The sequence below is a fragment of the Danio rerio genome, chromosome 13, assembly GCF_052040795.2.
Source record: "Danio rerio strain M-AB ecotype USA chromosome 13, GRCz13ab, whole genome shotgun sequence".
Taxonomy (NCBI): Eukaryota; Metazoa; Chordata; class Actinopteri; order Cypriniformes; family Danionidae; genus Danio; species Danio rerio.
This window is the reverse complement of record NC_141033.1, coordinates 32,998,911-33,014,434: the sequence shown is the minus strand read 5'-3', so window position 1 is coordinate 33,014,434 and position 15,524 is coordinate 32,998,911. Positions and strand designations below refer to the sequence as shown.

The following is a 15,524-nucleotide window of genomic DNA, read 5'->3' as shown; positions in this document are numbered from 1 at the left end:
CATTTTTATATTTATATATGTATATTTTTTTTTAATAACAAAATTGTCTGCAAATTTCTGGGAAATACCACTACGAAATCAGTCAGATTTTGATCGCATAAAAAAAGATACAAAAATACCTGAAAAACTCTGATACATGTATCAAATACTGCTCATCCCATCTCAATATTCTTTTAAGTGTAAATATGGAAGAATATTACATATCAAAATATTATGAATATTTAGAAACAAAGTCGATGTGATCAAATCTCTGAATTGTCTTATCCACAGAGTGTTTGGACGTATAAGTTTAAGCCATCCGTGCTAAGCAGCGGGCCCCACTAAGTACCCAATTATGTGTTCAGTGACCTCAAAAGGAGGTGTCACTAACTCTAGCATTACAGAGCCAAAGCTGTTAAGACTTCAGAGCAGGGCAAAGGCCTACCAATGTTAAGTGCTAAAGAAACCTTAGTCTATTTTAGCTTTATACATGCTCCAAGACATGACAGAGGAGAGAAATGTTCGCCTTGCGTTAATAACATTAAACACCTAGTACAAAAATGTAAAGAGTCCAAGGTTTAGCTGTAAAATGGCCACTGTCAGACACGCTGGCCTTGCTCTGGCTCGGCTCAAAGCCTCATTGTTCTGGTGGAGAATGTGTAAAAAGACGAGCAGGGAGACTGCGAGAGCGAGACAGTGAAAAAGAGGCAGGTGGAGGGTTTGATTAATGTGGCCCTGGCTGCTGCCTCCTGCCACACGCTGCCTGGGACAGGCTGGTGGGAGACCCCCACAGCGCAGCCTGCCAGCCCTCACAGAGACCACCAGGTGAGCCCCATTCATCATCGCCCATCCAACACGGCCAGCCCCAACCCAACCTGCTCTGGCCAAACCCACCCACCGCACTGCACCGCACCGCCGGGGCTCGGAGCCTTCCAGACAGGGCATCTGCTCGCAGAGGGATCACGTCTCTGAGTTTCTCCTGCAACAGTGGGGAAAGCTTATCCCACTGGGCGGATCTGTGGTGGGGCTGTGAGTGGGGCAGGGTGGTTTCTGGAGGAGCACAGGCCGCCATCCAAACCAAACCAGAGAGAGGCTGAGCCTGGCCAAGTCTGGCACGGCGAACGCTCATTAAGATGCTGCAGCCTCGAGACCAACAGGGCTGACTGATGTCATGGGGTCCGCACTGCCATAAGGTCACACGGCAGCCCACGCCAGATCATTTACATGAGCGCAACAAAGAGTCTAGAGAGAAATGAACTGAAGCACGCATGACAGAAAGGTGAATAAAGATGCTGTTTTGTTTGCAAGATCAACTATTTTGCATCCTTATATTCTAATGAGCTCTCTTGTGAATCGAATCGATGAATCAGCCAAATGGATATCGACAGCAAAGCCTCAATAAGAATATAATATACAGGCGCGTTTAGCCGCATTAACTGGTTTACAGAATAAATCAATCTCTGCAGAGTCAGAATGAAGAGTGAAAACAATCCGATGCTGTGTTTTACAGAGTTGAACAATAGCTACTGATCAGCAGCAGGTGTGCGTTTGTTCGTTGCCGGCAATGATGCCGGTGAACGTGTGAGCAGTGGCTCTGTTGAAGTCCTCAACACTCAAACACGCTTTTTTGTGCAAACACAAAAGCTCACCCTGAGCTGCTAAAAGCTGTTGACTGCCGGCCAAATACCAGACACACAAACTGAGGAAAACCATCTGGATTACCTAAATGAATTCTATTTTCTGATGGTAGACAGACTGGGACAGTAACGCCAGACCTAATCTTTTTTATAATCTGTATCAAACACTGAGCAAGAGAGAGAGAGAGAGAGAGAGGGGAAAAGAGAACAAACGGGAACACTTGCATAACAGAGAAAGATGCCTGATTTTATCCTGCAACTGGACTAGACTGGGCAGGCTATTTAAAGAGATAGTTCACCACAAAAGATTTACAATTTAGTCATTTTTTATCTACTTCCAAACATGTATGACTTTTCATCTGTGGACACTTTATTTAAGGTGCAAAAAAATGCAAACCATTCATTTTAATTAACGCATGTTTGTGAAATGGGTGCTTAAATCAAAGCATGGAAACAACGTTGCTTACCAGTAACTTTTTAAAACTCATTCTTAACATGCATGAAAATGTGATATGGTTTTGTCCAATTATCAAATTGTAAGCACTGAAATTGTAATTATAACACATTTAATTACATCTTTTGATGTGAGTAGCTCATGATAATTGTCTTCAGTATCTTGGAACGGCTCTATTAGCATTAAATGCCGCTTCACATAAACTATTCATGCAAATGCTGTGAGTTTGAGTCGCTTATGGTTTGCAAGTGAAACTGCAACATGCATCAAAGTTTCCTTGGGGACTTCATTAAAAATAAAAGCTCATGTTTCATGTTTTGAAGTAAAAAAAAAACAACAATAAAAATAATAATAAATATTACATAAATATGATAAAACAATAAATGTTAGTTGTATTATTTTATTGCTGTTATGTATCATTCATTAATCATTATTAATATTAATAATTTAGCCAAGTTTAATAATTTTCACATTATTTTTTATATTTAATAATGATTTTTTTATATAAAAATAGTAATAAGTTTTTTAAAAAATAACTAAAAACTAACTTAATTAAATAATTATAACATTGGATCTGTTTTTCCCATACAGTTTTAAGCTGCCTTTCCACTGCACACGACATTCGGACACGATTGTCGGAATACACCCCCTTGTGGCAGTCGCACAGAATTTTTAGTTTTGTTCCGCACCATGGGAGAGAAGCGGATTATCACAGTGTCCGAAATAAAGGAGTGCAATTCGCTTTTTGGCCCTTTCCATTGAGTGGTACAGTATGATATGGTTCGGGCCGGTACGGGTCACCTTTATCAGTCTTGCGTTTCTACTGCCTAAAGGGTCTAGAATTCAAAAATAACACGCAACATATAGCCCACGGTGAGTGCAAACCTCTCACCTGTGTCTTTAACCTACACCAGCACATGTAACCTCTTGTTAGAAAGTAAATCTGCCATTTTGAGTTCTTAATAGTCCAAAAGGTGATGATAATAATTTAACATGGCAGTTTGTTCATGTTTTAGGTTGGCTATTTGCTCCTTTGTTTTTTCAGGTTTCTCCTTTGTTTTTTTCACCCTTCACTCACATTTGTCTATTTCTAAAAGGACTGGACATCAGAAGCACTTCAATAATCATGCACATGATATTTTTATCAGCTAAAGAAATTCATTATTTCAAATACAGACGCGCACAATAGCGTTCGCAGGCTGTCTAAAGAAAGTGAAGTGTTCCTCGTAGAACAAAAAACAGGACATGACAGATTTTGTTCTTCTTGTCTTTGTGGCTGTACATCAAGATAACAATAAGATTTGTTTGAGCTCAGGTCAACCATGGCTCGTTATTATATGTACAGTATATAGTGTTACGATGTAATATCTCGGCTGTGTATTTAAAAATGGCGGTTTCTCTGTTTTCATTCTCCTGCTTGTGTATGCATGAGTGACTTTTCTCTGTAAACCAATAGTGTTCAGCTGCATGCTAGCTCCGCCTTTTGGTACCCTTTTGCAGTGCTAGATACCCTTTCCATGGGTACCCAAAAAGTGGTGCGGTATCGTTTTAGGTACCTTTTGACAGTGCAAACGGCCATAAAACCATACTGTACCATATTACTCAGTGGAAATGGGCCGTTGTTCTCAGAGCATTCACCATTGTTGAATAAATAAATGAATGAATGCTAGAAACTTCTAGACCTTTAAAACTTTTAGAGGGAATGTGGAGACAACATTGAAAAAAATAAAACATTTTATTAGTTATTAATGAATAGAAATGTTTTTTTTAATATACGGTAGACTTTTTTTGATCAAAAAAATAACAAAAACCCCTATTTCTTATATTTCTTTCTTATTTCTAGTAGCACGAGTTCAAATATTTTAACAGATCGCAGCTTAATTCGGATCCGGATTTTTTGCATACGCAGATGATCGGAACTCCACACAGATGGGACTACACCGGACTACTCTCCATTGGAAATGAATGACTTCTGGTCTGTTGATTGTTGTGTGAGCGCAAAAGCGATTCTCCGGCCATTATCAGGTGTGGCAAAATATTGGTTTAAGCCTTGTACATAAGAACATCAATTTTTAAATATAAAATATATGTTTTGCATTCATACAATGAAGCCAGTCACGGTTTGGAATGATACGAAGTTGATCTAACCCTTTAAAACTGATCAGCAACATTTGCTTTTACACCAACACCTCATTTCCATCCTTTAACATCATGCAGCCTGAAGATTATCAATGTACAAATGCATATTAAATTGTGTTTTCCTTTCCATTCTAAAGTCTTTGAAGCAGAAAGGTCAAACAATGGAACAATGATGACATTCAAATCCCTATTACGCCATCATAGTGCCTGTAAGTGTGGCAGAATAAACAGCTAGAGATGTGAATCAGCTTCAGTGCAAGTTAGAAAGGTAGTTTGACACAGAGAGAAAGAAAAAGAGAGAGAAAGAGCGAGAGAGGGAGGAAAAAATTGAACATTGATTTTGCACACTGCCCTCTCTCTATTACAAGAGGCTGATCAATATGCTTGACACTGTGCAGAGGCGAAATACTGCTAGGCCTGCATATCTGCAGCGAGCATGAGGCCTGTCTGGTAATCATTCTTCCCTTATTGCCTCTCTCCCCACCCTCAACTCTGTTTAAGTGTGACCACACACACACACACACACACTCAGAGGCAAACACTTGCACTTGGTGAGCACAAACAGACACAAAAAAACGACATGCAAATGGAGCTAGGCGATGAATTTACAGCATTTACCTACTACACAGATATTCTTCTGCACTACTTTATTTGTTTGTTACACTGCAAAAATGTGATTTTTTTTTTTACCAAAAAGACAATCATCTAAACCTTGTCAGTAGAGTCAAAATGTAACAGTAACTTTATAAAAAATAACTTACAAGAAACACTTAGTGAACGTAATAAATGATAAATAAAAAATCATAAGATCATAATTGTATTTCCTGTTATATACTGTGATTCATTTTTAGATATATCACCCAGCCTTAATACATAATCATGTGTAAATTAGATAATTTATGCCCAAATGCAACATGCATGAAAAAAATGCATATTTTAGCAAATCCATGCATGCCAGATGGAAAACCTGCAAAAAAAAAAATCCATTAAAAATACACATACCTGAACAGCAAAATAGTTTTACAAACTTGTTTTCATGGAGAATAAATATTAAATTAAGTACTTTTCTTTCTCCACTGGCATTTATTTCCAAGCATAAATCAGCAATACATTGTGAGGTTTATTCCTAGAACATGTAAAAGCTAGTTGCCAATAAGTCAATAATAATATAGTTAATTTAAAATGTACTCCAAGTCGAAATATAAACATTTTTCTTCAAATTTATTTGACTATAAGACAAAAACTATCTAAATTGTTTATTTTCACTGCATACATCACAAATAGCTTTTTCCCTTGAAATTTGCACATCCATTCATTTTTAGGCATAAATCTAGGATTTATTTAGTGAGCTTTATAGCTTAAAAAATAAATAAATAAAATAAGTAAAGAAGATAGATAGTTAAATAAATAAATTAAAAAGTAAGATAAGTAAATGAATAGATAAATAAATAAATAAATAAAGAAGATGGATAGATAAAGAAAGAAAGAAAGAAAGAAGATAAACAAATAAATAAATAAAGATGACGGATAAATAATTAAATAATAAATTAAGAAGATAAAGAAAATAAATAAATAGATAAATAAATAGAAAAATAAATAAATAAATAAAGAAGATGGATAAATAAATAAATAAAGAAGATAAAAAATAAATAAATAAATAAATAAATAAAGAAGATTGATAAATAAATAAAGAAGATAAATAAATAAATAAATAAATAAATAAATAAATAAATAAATTAATTAATTAATTAATTAATTAATTAATTAATTAATTAATTAATAAAGAAGGTGGATAAATAGATAAAGAAGATAAATTAATAAATAAATAAACAAATAAATATAGATGAAAGATAAATAAATAAATAAAGAAGATTGAAAAATAAAAAAGATAAATAAAAAGATAAGAAAGAAAGAAAGAAAGAAAGAAAGAAAGAAAGAAAGAAAGAAAGAAAGAAAGAAAGAAAGAAAGAAAAAAGATGGATAAACAATTAAATAAAAATAAATAAATAAATAAATAAATAAATAAATAAATAAATAAATAAATAAGACAAATATATAAATAAATAAATACAGAAAATAAATAAATAAAGAAGACAAATACAGAAATAAATAAAAGTACATTTATCTTCTTTTAGGGTTGATCTGATTATGTTTAAATAAAAACATATATATAAATATACTGGATAATAATGAATTAAGCAAAAGCATAGGTCTGAAGAGGGTTGGCAGGTTCCCTGACCACCACTTTTTTTTCCCCTTGGAGCAAGTGTATGTGGCTTTGAGTGAAGTGAGCTCACAAGGATCAATAGAGCATGAGGCGAAACTCCAACATCTACTGGCCAGAGGACGGAGGGTCAACCAGCCTGGAGCAGAGGTCTGCAACCCTGTGTCACAGAGCTCCACAAAGAGCTTGCTCTCCATCTCTGCCTCTCACTCACTCTGCCTTTTTACCCCAGCTATCATCTAGACCTTTAACATGTACATCAACAGATCACAACCTTATGAAAACACGTTCCACTGTCCAACATCTGGGCTGAAGCACGATTCGCTAATCAGCTCTTTCTGCAGCCTCTGTCAGTGCCTGGAGCTTTTAACAGACATCAATCACCTGCTTGTTCATTTGTTGAAGGAAACATCAACCTCAACTCAGGGATCAATTATAAAGCTTAAACCAAACACAGACTCCAAATACACCTACTTCCACACTACAAAGTGGGTAAAAAAAAAAGACATGAGTGTTTGAGGTGAATAGAATGTTAGAATTTACAGTGAAATACACGTAGTATTTATTACTTTATGAGACCACAGGAGAAAAGCTGGGAATGGCAGTAAAGTGATGTCTAGGCCACATGACAGCAGTATAGCCTATTTGAAATTCATTCAAACTACACCTATTCATAGTATTTATAATAGGGTTGAGGGGGTGATGTGATGGTATACATCAATACTGCTTAATAAACTGTCAATCATAATAGACATTTTATTCTGTGTATACCGCAACATGTAAATAAGTGGGCGTGGCTAACTCACATGCAGCACAAGAATGCAGCACTTGTAGTTTGATCAGATCAGCAATTTGAAGTGAACATTTATCTATGATCTAGATCAGTGATGCCCAAAGCACGGCCCGTGGGCCAAAGTTGGTCCATGGTAACCTTTGATTTGGCCCGCCATGCCTATGAGATCAGAGGAAGAATTATACGGATGGTTTCAAGATTGTCAATTCAAATTTAATGTAAGCCTTTGTTTGTTTTATTGTTAAAAGGTAACTGAAATAAAATGTTTCAATGAAATGATGTAAATTAATCTGATTTGGTTTAAATGTACATACTGTTATCCAACAATGCAGAGACTTTGGTGAGCAAATCAAGTCCAAGGCAGATTCTGCTTTACTAGAGAAGTCAGCATTGAACTTCACTGTGGTATAAATGCAATTATTTATGTTTTTAAGGTATCATTTAAAAGGTTATACTGCATTAGCTAATATGATTTAAAGTAATGTTCTCTGTTTATTTTGAAATATTAGGAAATAAATTAGGAAATTACCCATGGCAACTTTAATGTAATATAGTTTGTCCCTTTGACCCCCGTTTGGCCAAAACGCCATAATGATATTTAGTTTTTGGCCCTTCATATAAAAAGTTTGGGCACCCCTGATCCAGATAAAACATTTTGGATTACCGAAGCGGAACTGTGAATGTGAGTACAGAATAACTCTGTGTACAATAGTATCCTTCAGTAAATTGAACGGCCACTTCTGCAGCGCCACAGCCTCTATCGACTAATAGACTCTCCAGGGTACTAATGCCCAACCAGAAACACGACTGATTCAGATGGAAGTGCTATACACCTTACACCTTAAGGCTGATTTACACTTCTGCATTAAGCACGCATGTACTGTATGCTCCTACTCCCCCTTCGCGTGGTCGAACAGCACTCACCGTGGCTGGCGGAGAATCGCACCTCTCAAAAAAAATTTAACTACATGTCCCAACAACGCATAGCGCAAACTCTGTAATTGGTCAGCTTGATAGCTGTAACTGGTGTGGGTGGGCCAGAGAGCCACGCAAACCCATTGGAGCGATTGTTTACGAGTGCTGAGTCACCTGAAATAGCTCTAGATGGAAACTGTTTTAATTAATGTTGCACGTCCGCCGGTTCCTGCCTTCGAACCAGCGAGTTTTAGCTACTTGTAAATTAAGGTAGTGTTCAGAAAAAGAAAAAAAAAATCCACGAAGAAACACGACACAGAGAAACATAAAAATGTACTGCCAGCTAGCGTTTCGGAAGTTACAGAACACAGAGGACACAAACAACACGTAGAAGTTTAAATGCACGACTAAGTGCAAGGTAGGCACCGTGGGTCACACCGATCACTTGACACTGTAGTATAAACCAGCCTTTAGACAACAAAAATAAAATAAAATACACAAAAATACAAGAAGTTATGTCATAAAATGTCTTGTTTGATATACAGTAATATCCCTCTCTCAAGAAGTCTCCCACTGATTCTTAGTCGCTTCCAAATGAGAATTGTATTCAGGAACTGCAGTATTACGCTTACAAAATCAAGAAAAAAAATAAAATAAAGTGAATTCGATGATAGAACAAATCATCAATTGGGGTCTGATTTTAATTCATTCTGAGTAGCTACCACTTACGGGAACAAAAATCACAGTGTATTAACCCTTCACAAAAAACGCAAGCAGAAACATATCTGCATCAGCTCAGCCAAATGGAGTTTGAAAATACCAGAAACAAATCTAATATTGTGCCATATTTTAATAATCCCTACACAAGTTTCAAACCAATTGTATCACCTACTATTTAGTATGTGATTTTGGATGCAGCAATGGAGTTTTACACATTGGCCCTACCCATTGTTAAACATCTCTGATCTTAATCTCCACATCAAATATGTTTTGATTGGCTGTGTTGCATTTTTGCATACAGTGTGGACAGACATATTTCTTTGTTAGACATATTTGCAGTTAGAAACTATGCTACTAGTCTTTTTCATTAACAGACATATTGTTGGCACTTTTACAGCTGCTAACTGTGGCCTCTGGATACAGTGACACCTGAGGCTTTGTGTGTATGTTTTGCACAGGAGTGAAATGGCAAGGGGAGTTCAGGAAATAAGGGAGTTCCTGTTAGCCGAGGAGTGTTGGGTAAGAGAGAGGCCTCACGCCACTGAGACTCGGATAACAGAGCAGCGCATTACTGCTTAACCTAGATAAACTCTTTAAAAAGTCCTATAATACCGGAATGATGAATTTGATAGGTCCACGCAGGAGCTAAATATAAGTGTTATACATTTATGTGTAATTATTGGTATCTCGGGGCCTGTAAACCAACTTTAATGGCCTTAAAGCAGCAGTGTGTAATTTCTGTGCCACTAGCGGCACCGAACGGGGCTATATAATGACTGTTTAACTGTTTCCAAGGCAGGCTTCCTGAACCTTCCTTCAGTCCTCCATTGTTCTGACAAACAGGAACTTACCACTGAAGCTCACTCCATTGGTTGATCAAGAAGCAGACATGCTCAAACACAGATAGTATTTCATCTGCAATGCTACATATGTGTAACTGTCTTTCCACACTAAACCAGGTCAGTATAAAAAATTGGAATCAATTTAATCATAATACAGCAGTTTTAGATGGTTAAAAGTTTTGCTTAAGAACAGGGTTTTCTTGTATTTGAAAATGCATGCATTTTTTTTCAATACAAAGTTTTAAGTCAGTAATAAAAAAAAAATCAGCAATTAGTTTAAATTAAATTAAATTAAAAGTATTCCACAAAAATATTAAGCAACCCTCAACTTCTGTTTTTAACACTGACAATAATAAGAAATGTATGTGTGTGCTTAAAATATATTTAACTACAAAATAAACTCAACGGCCAATTTATTAGTACCGGGTTGAACCCACTTTTGCATTCAGAATTGTCTTAATTCTTTGTGGTATAGATTCAACAAGGTACTGCAAATATTCCTCAGAGATTTTAGTCTATATTGGCATGACAGCATCACGCAGTCACTGCAGATTTGTTGGGTGTACATCTATTATGCGAATCTCCCGTTCCACCACATTCCAAAAGTCTATTTCTCAACAGAAATGGACACTCATCAGTACAGGCAATGTTTTTCCAATCTTCTATTGTCCAGTTTTGGTGAGCCCGTGTGAACTGTAGCCTCAGTTTCCAGTTCTTAGCTGACAGGAGTGGCACCCGTTGTGGTCTTCTGCTGCTGTACCCATTCGCCTCAAGGTTGGATGTGTTGTGCGTTCAGAGATGCTCTTCTGCATACCTCGGTTGTAACGAGTGGTTATTTGAGTTTCTGTTGCCTTTCTATCAGCTCAAACCAGTCTGGCCATTCTCCTCTGACTTCTGGCATCAACAAGGCATTTGCACCCACAGAACTGCCACTCACTGGATATTTTCTCTTTTTCGGACCACCCTAGAGATGGTTGTGCATGAAATCCCAAAGGATCAGCAGTTTCTGAAATACTCAGACAACCCGTCTGAAACTAAAAACCACGTCATGTTCAAAGTCACTTAAATCACCTTTCTTCCCCATTCTGATGCTCAGTTCGTCTTTACGATGTCTACATGCCTAAATGCGTTGAGTCGCTGCCTTGTGATTGGCTATTTAGTAATTTGCGTTAAAGGGAAGTTGAACAGGTGTACCTAATAAAGTGGTTGATAAGCGTATAAACAATATACCTGTGAATACACTATAATCTATATCATACATATTTAATTTTTTCTACAAAACTGGATATATCCACATAACACAAATATAAAACAATAGTAATCAATAATTTTAGATAAGTCTTATATAAAAAATCTGCATATTAAAATAAAAACAGCCTTCAAATGGCATCCCAAATGCTGAGCAAAGGTAAGCATACTTTAGAGTGATTTTTTTTAGAAGTTGACTGTTGTCCTAGCCTGCCCAGAACATCAAAGCCAGTCATTACATAAAGTGTCTGAAAAGCAGTCTCTCTCTCTCTCTCTCTCTCTCTCTCTCTCTCTCTCTCTCTCTCTCTATCTCTATCTCTCTCTCTCTCCCTCATCTTAATGAGGCTCCGACTTCAGCAAAATGATGTTTCAGATATCACCTGACAGGGCAGTCCCCAAACACCCTGTTGAATCTGCATGCAATGACAGAACCACTCAAGTTTACACAAGTCAAGCAAAAGTGTTATATCCGGGCCTCTTAACAGGATTTGAATCTTATAACCAAGTAAGTGAGGATGTCTGCCCTGTCTTGTTCAGTTGTTAATCATTTTTTGTACTGCTGGAGAGGTCTAAGTACATACCTCCAGTTTGGGTCACGTCGCATCTACATCTGGCTGTTGAAACTTGTCTGGGCACTCAGGTCACAGCCTGGAGCGTCTAAAGTAGACACATCAACAAAATCGGACTTTTTCCATGTTTAAGTGCTATATTTGGGTCCCTGGTGCATCTACCAACTAATAAAATTGCAAAAAGGACTTTGTTTTAGTAAGCAGGTCTCTGCAAGCATGCAAAATAACAAGCTGCTCAGATTTCACTTCCCTTATGATGTAGGAAGGGGATCTTATTATATATAATCGTCCCTTAATGTACATATTTTCATCCATGGTGCCACTGCAGCAGTCACTTTTGATTACTCTCTTTAGCAGCTATAGGTTCTACAATAGCTGCACTAGAAAACAAAAACACCACAAATGTTCAGTTGTAGGATGTCCAAATGAACATGTCTGTCTCCACTGAGGACACAGTGTTGAAATAAAGGAAATGTACTGAAGCATGTCGGCAAAGTGTTACACTATATATATATTAGGGGTGTCAACCTAGTGCACACTGGTCTCACAGTTCGGTTATGATTATTATGCCATCGATTCTATTCAATTCAATATCAGGTACATTGACGATGCTTTCCATCCACAATTAGATTTTGTTCTTTATAACACAATACATTTTTTTAAATTAAAATCTATAAATCTGTTTATATATTATTTGTAATACAATTTTGGCCTTTACTACTAGTGAGATATATAAACTGCATCTTTATTTTACCTGCTCAATAAAAACACTCTTTTTGAATGTTTTAAACAAAACTCAAATTCATGCATATAAGACAACATGATCATTTCTAGAAAATAAACTGATGTAAACATTATCCCACTTGCTTTTTAAGCGCTGTTGAGGGAGTTCTTACACTCCTATGATGGGTCATTCTCTTCACCCGCTCAACAGAAACGGCTGCGATTATAAATGATGTCAGTGCATAATAACCAGTTATAATCTATTACTGAACCGATACTGAATGGTCCACATCTATATATAGTCAGTTGCCAGTCTGCTTCAACAATGCTCGTTTCGATGCTGTTTCTGAAGTACGAGTCTTAATTTGCTTGTTAATATGTGATGCTAATTTGACTAAAGTTAGCATTGGCTAAAATCGCATATTAATTGAGTAGGCACTACATCATAATTTGAACATTTTCAGACCAAAATAGTACAATTGTGGGTAGTATGAATGGAATTTAAATATACAACATCTGTCATGTTGATGGTTTCAAGTATTTTTGCTTTCCGTTATTCTTCAAATAAGTCACAGCAGCCTTATGGGATAGTAAAGTTTCCACCGTATACCTTTTATGGAATTCATGTGGAAGCAATAGGTTATCCAGGTACTTCTCATCTACTGTTTTTTGAATACTATGAATTCAAACATACTTCTTGCCTTGCATATTGTTCTGTGCAAACTATACGATATGAATATATGCCGTTTCGCAACAATTGTAACTGTATTCAAAAAGCGACCAAATATGACAATATTTTATCTGCTCTCTGCCAGCATAATTCAGAAATTCTCATTAAAAAAAAAAAAAAAAAGATGACAACCTTTTTACCTCTTCTGTAAAGATGAGAGGATTGTGCTAATTGTGCCTAATTTGCAAATCGTTAATGAGTTGAATTGACTTTATTACACGATAACTATAAATGTATCCACTAACCACTCAGTATAATCATGGTTCAGTCGAGAAGTGGTAACTTTATGCAAGGCTGCAGGTCATTTCTGAAATTTTGGCTGCATGAGATTGAGTGCCAGAATCCACTTAAGTGGTGACGTGTTGATGACGTATGTAATACTGTTTCTGGGTCCAAGCCGCCACTCATTTGAGTTGAAAAATTATTTGTTTATGGTCACTTTTAATTCATTTCACACATTAAAGTTAGTTTTATATAAAGTCACACAACAGTCTCTGGGCTTGCTGCAAAACAAATACCAAAAGTTTAGCAATTTATAAAAAAATGAATCACTTTCTGGCCATTGGATATTAGGTATGGACATATATATTGCGATCTTGATTTTCGAAAGTAATAAATTACTTTGTAAACGTTTATTATTACCATTACATGAGTCTCCCCATTCAGTTGAATAGAGCGATTGGACCCGGAAGCCGCTTAGCGTGACGTCACATTTAACAAGCGGATAGTGTGTAAAGGCCCCGCCCTCTTCTTAAAAGCAGCAGCTCATTTGCATTTAAAGAGCACTAAAACTGTGTGTTTTGTTCACACCCGATCAGGCTACAATAAATTATCTGTGTGGGGGGGGAGTTGAGCTGAAACTTCACAGACACGTTCTGTAAACACCAGAGGCTCATTTTACATCTTATGAAAAGGGGCATAACATGTCCCCTTTCTACAGCAGTCTTTGCTGCATGTTTACCTGGACAAGCAAAGCAGCGCAGCCCTCCCTCCACCTTCCATCACAATTCATACCCTCTTCATTATGATTTAATGCTCCTCACCAGATTCTCTAAATGAATCCTACACAAATAACATGGCCATTAGGTCATTTAATATCCTGAGTCTAAACGTGTGGGGCCCCTGGGATTCCTCTCTTGTCTAGACATATGGAAGCACTCACAGATGCACGCACACACCCACTCGATCGCGCACACATGTACACAGAACGCAAGGCTCCCGCAGGAGCAGCAGAGGCTAAAGGACCAGAGGAAAAAATAATCAGGCATGTCATGGACACCACAAATTTATCAAGGCAAACACAGCACTGATGGATATACCCTTAGGTTTTTGTCCAGTAACCAGGACTCTTCTCTGTTGTAACATTTCCTTGGATACGGAGCAGTTAAGAGGAGAGAAAACAAAGAGATTTGCTGACGAACGTATTGTGTGAGGTTGGGGCCCCCAAACTGAGACCCCTCTTCCACACACATGCCTCACAAGTGTGACCTCTGAACCCGGACAGGGGCCCAACACACAGGGCCACAGTGCAGGTTGAAACTTAAGCTCCTGTGTTGCTGTTCAGTTAGGATGAAAAAGACAACTGGCTGGGGCACTCGTCCCCGGACAGACACATGTGAGAATTTTTCTATACAGACTTATTTGCATTACAAAGCCTCTTATCTTTTTTCAGTCTTTATATTTATGAATAACTGAAAATAAAAACATACAGAATTATAAATAATTATTAAACCCTCGAATTATTAGCCCCATTAATATTTTCCCCTAATTTCTGTTTAGGATTCTAAATAATAGTTTTAATAACTCATTTCTAATAACTAATTTATTTTATCTTTGCCATGATGACAGTAAATAATATTTGACTAGATATTTTTCAAGACACTTCTATACAGCTTAAAGTGACATTTAAATGCTTAACTAGGTTAATTAGGTTAACTAGGCAGGTTAGGGTAATTAGGCAAGTTATTGTATAACGATGGTTTGTTCTGTAGACTACCGAAGAATAATATAGTTTAGAAGAGCTAATAATTTTGTAATGTGTTTTTTTTTATTTTATTTTTTTATGAAAAACTGCTTTTATTCAAGCCGAAATAAAACAAATAAGACTTTATCCAGAAGAAACAATATTATCAAACATACTGTGAACATTTCCTTGCTCTGTTAAACATAATTTGGGAAGAAATTTAAATTGAAAAATATAATTATAATAAATATACAATATATTGAAATACATTTTATTTAAATAAAAATTAAAATTCTTAAACCAAATTACTTATATTTTTTTCAACAGGGTAATACTATTTACATATTTTTATGTTAATGTTTACATCTGTATGTATGTAAAATAGAGATATTTGAAATAAACAGATTTTAATATCAATACATTTTAAAATGATATAACATAACATAACATAACATAACAACATAATATAATATAATTAAATACAATATGACATAGTATAATATAATATATAATATAAACTAATATAATATAATACAATATATATAATAATAAAATAAACAATTATTTGCTATATATTACAAATATGTG

At 36.1% G+C, this 15,524-nt stretch overlaps 1 protein-coding gene across 4 annotated transcripts in view; it reads right to left on the bottom strand.

Annotated features, from left to right (window-relative positions):
• The window catches only part of zmiz1a (zinc finger, MIZ-type containing 1a), a 249,704-nt gene that overhangs the window by 110,654 nt on the left and 123,526 nt on the right, over window positions 1-15,524 (bottom strand). The gene's annotated exons all lie outside the window — the stretch shown is intronic.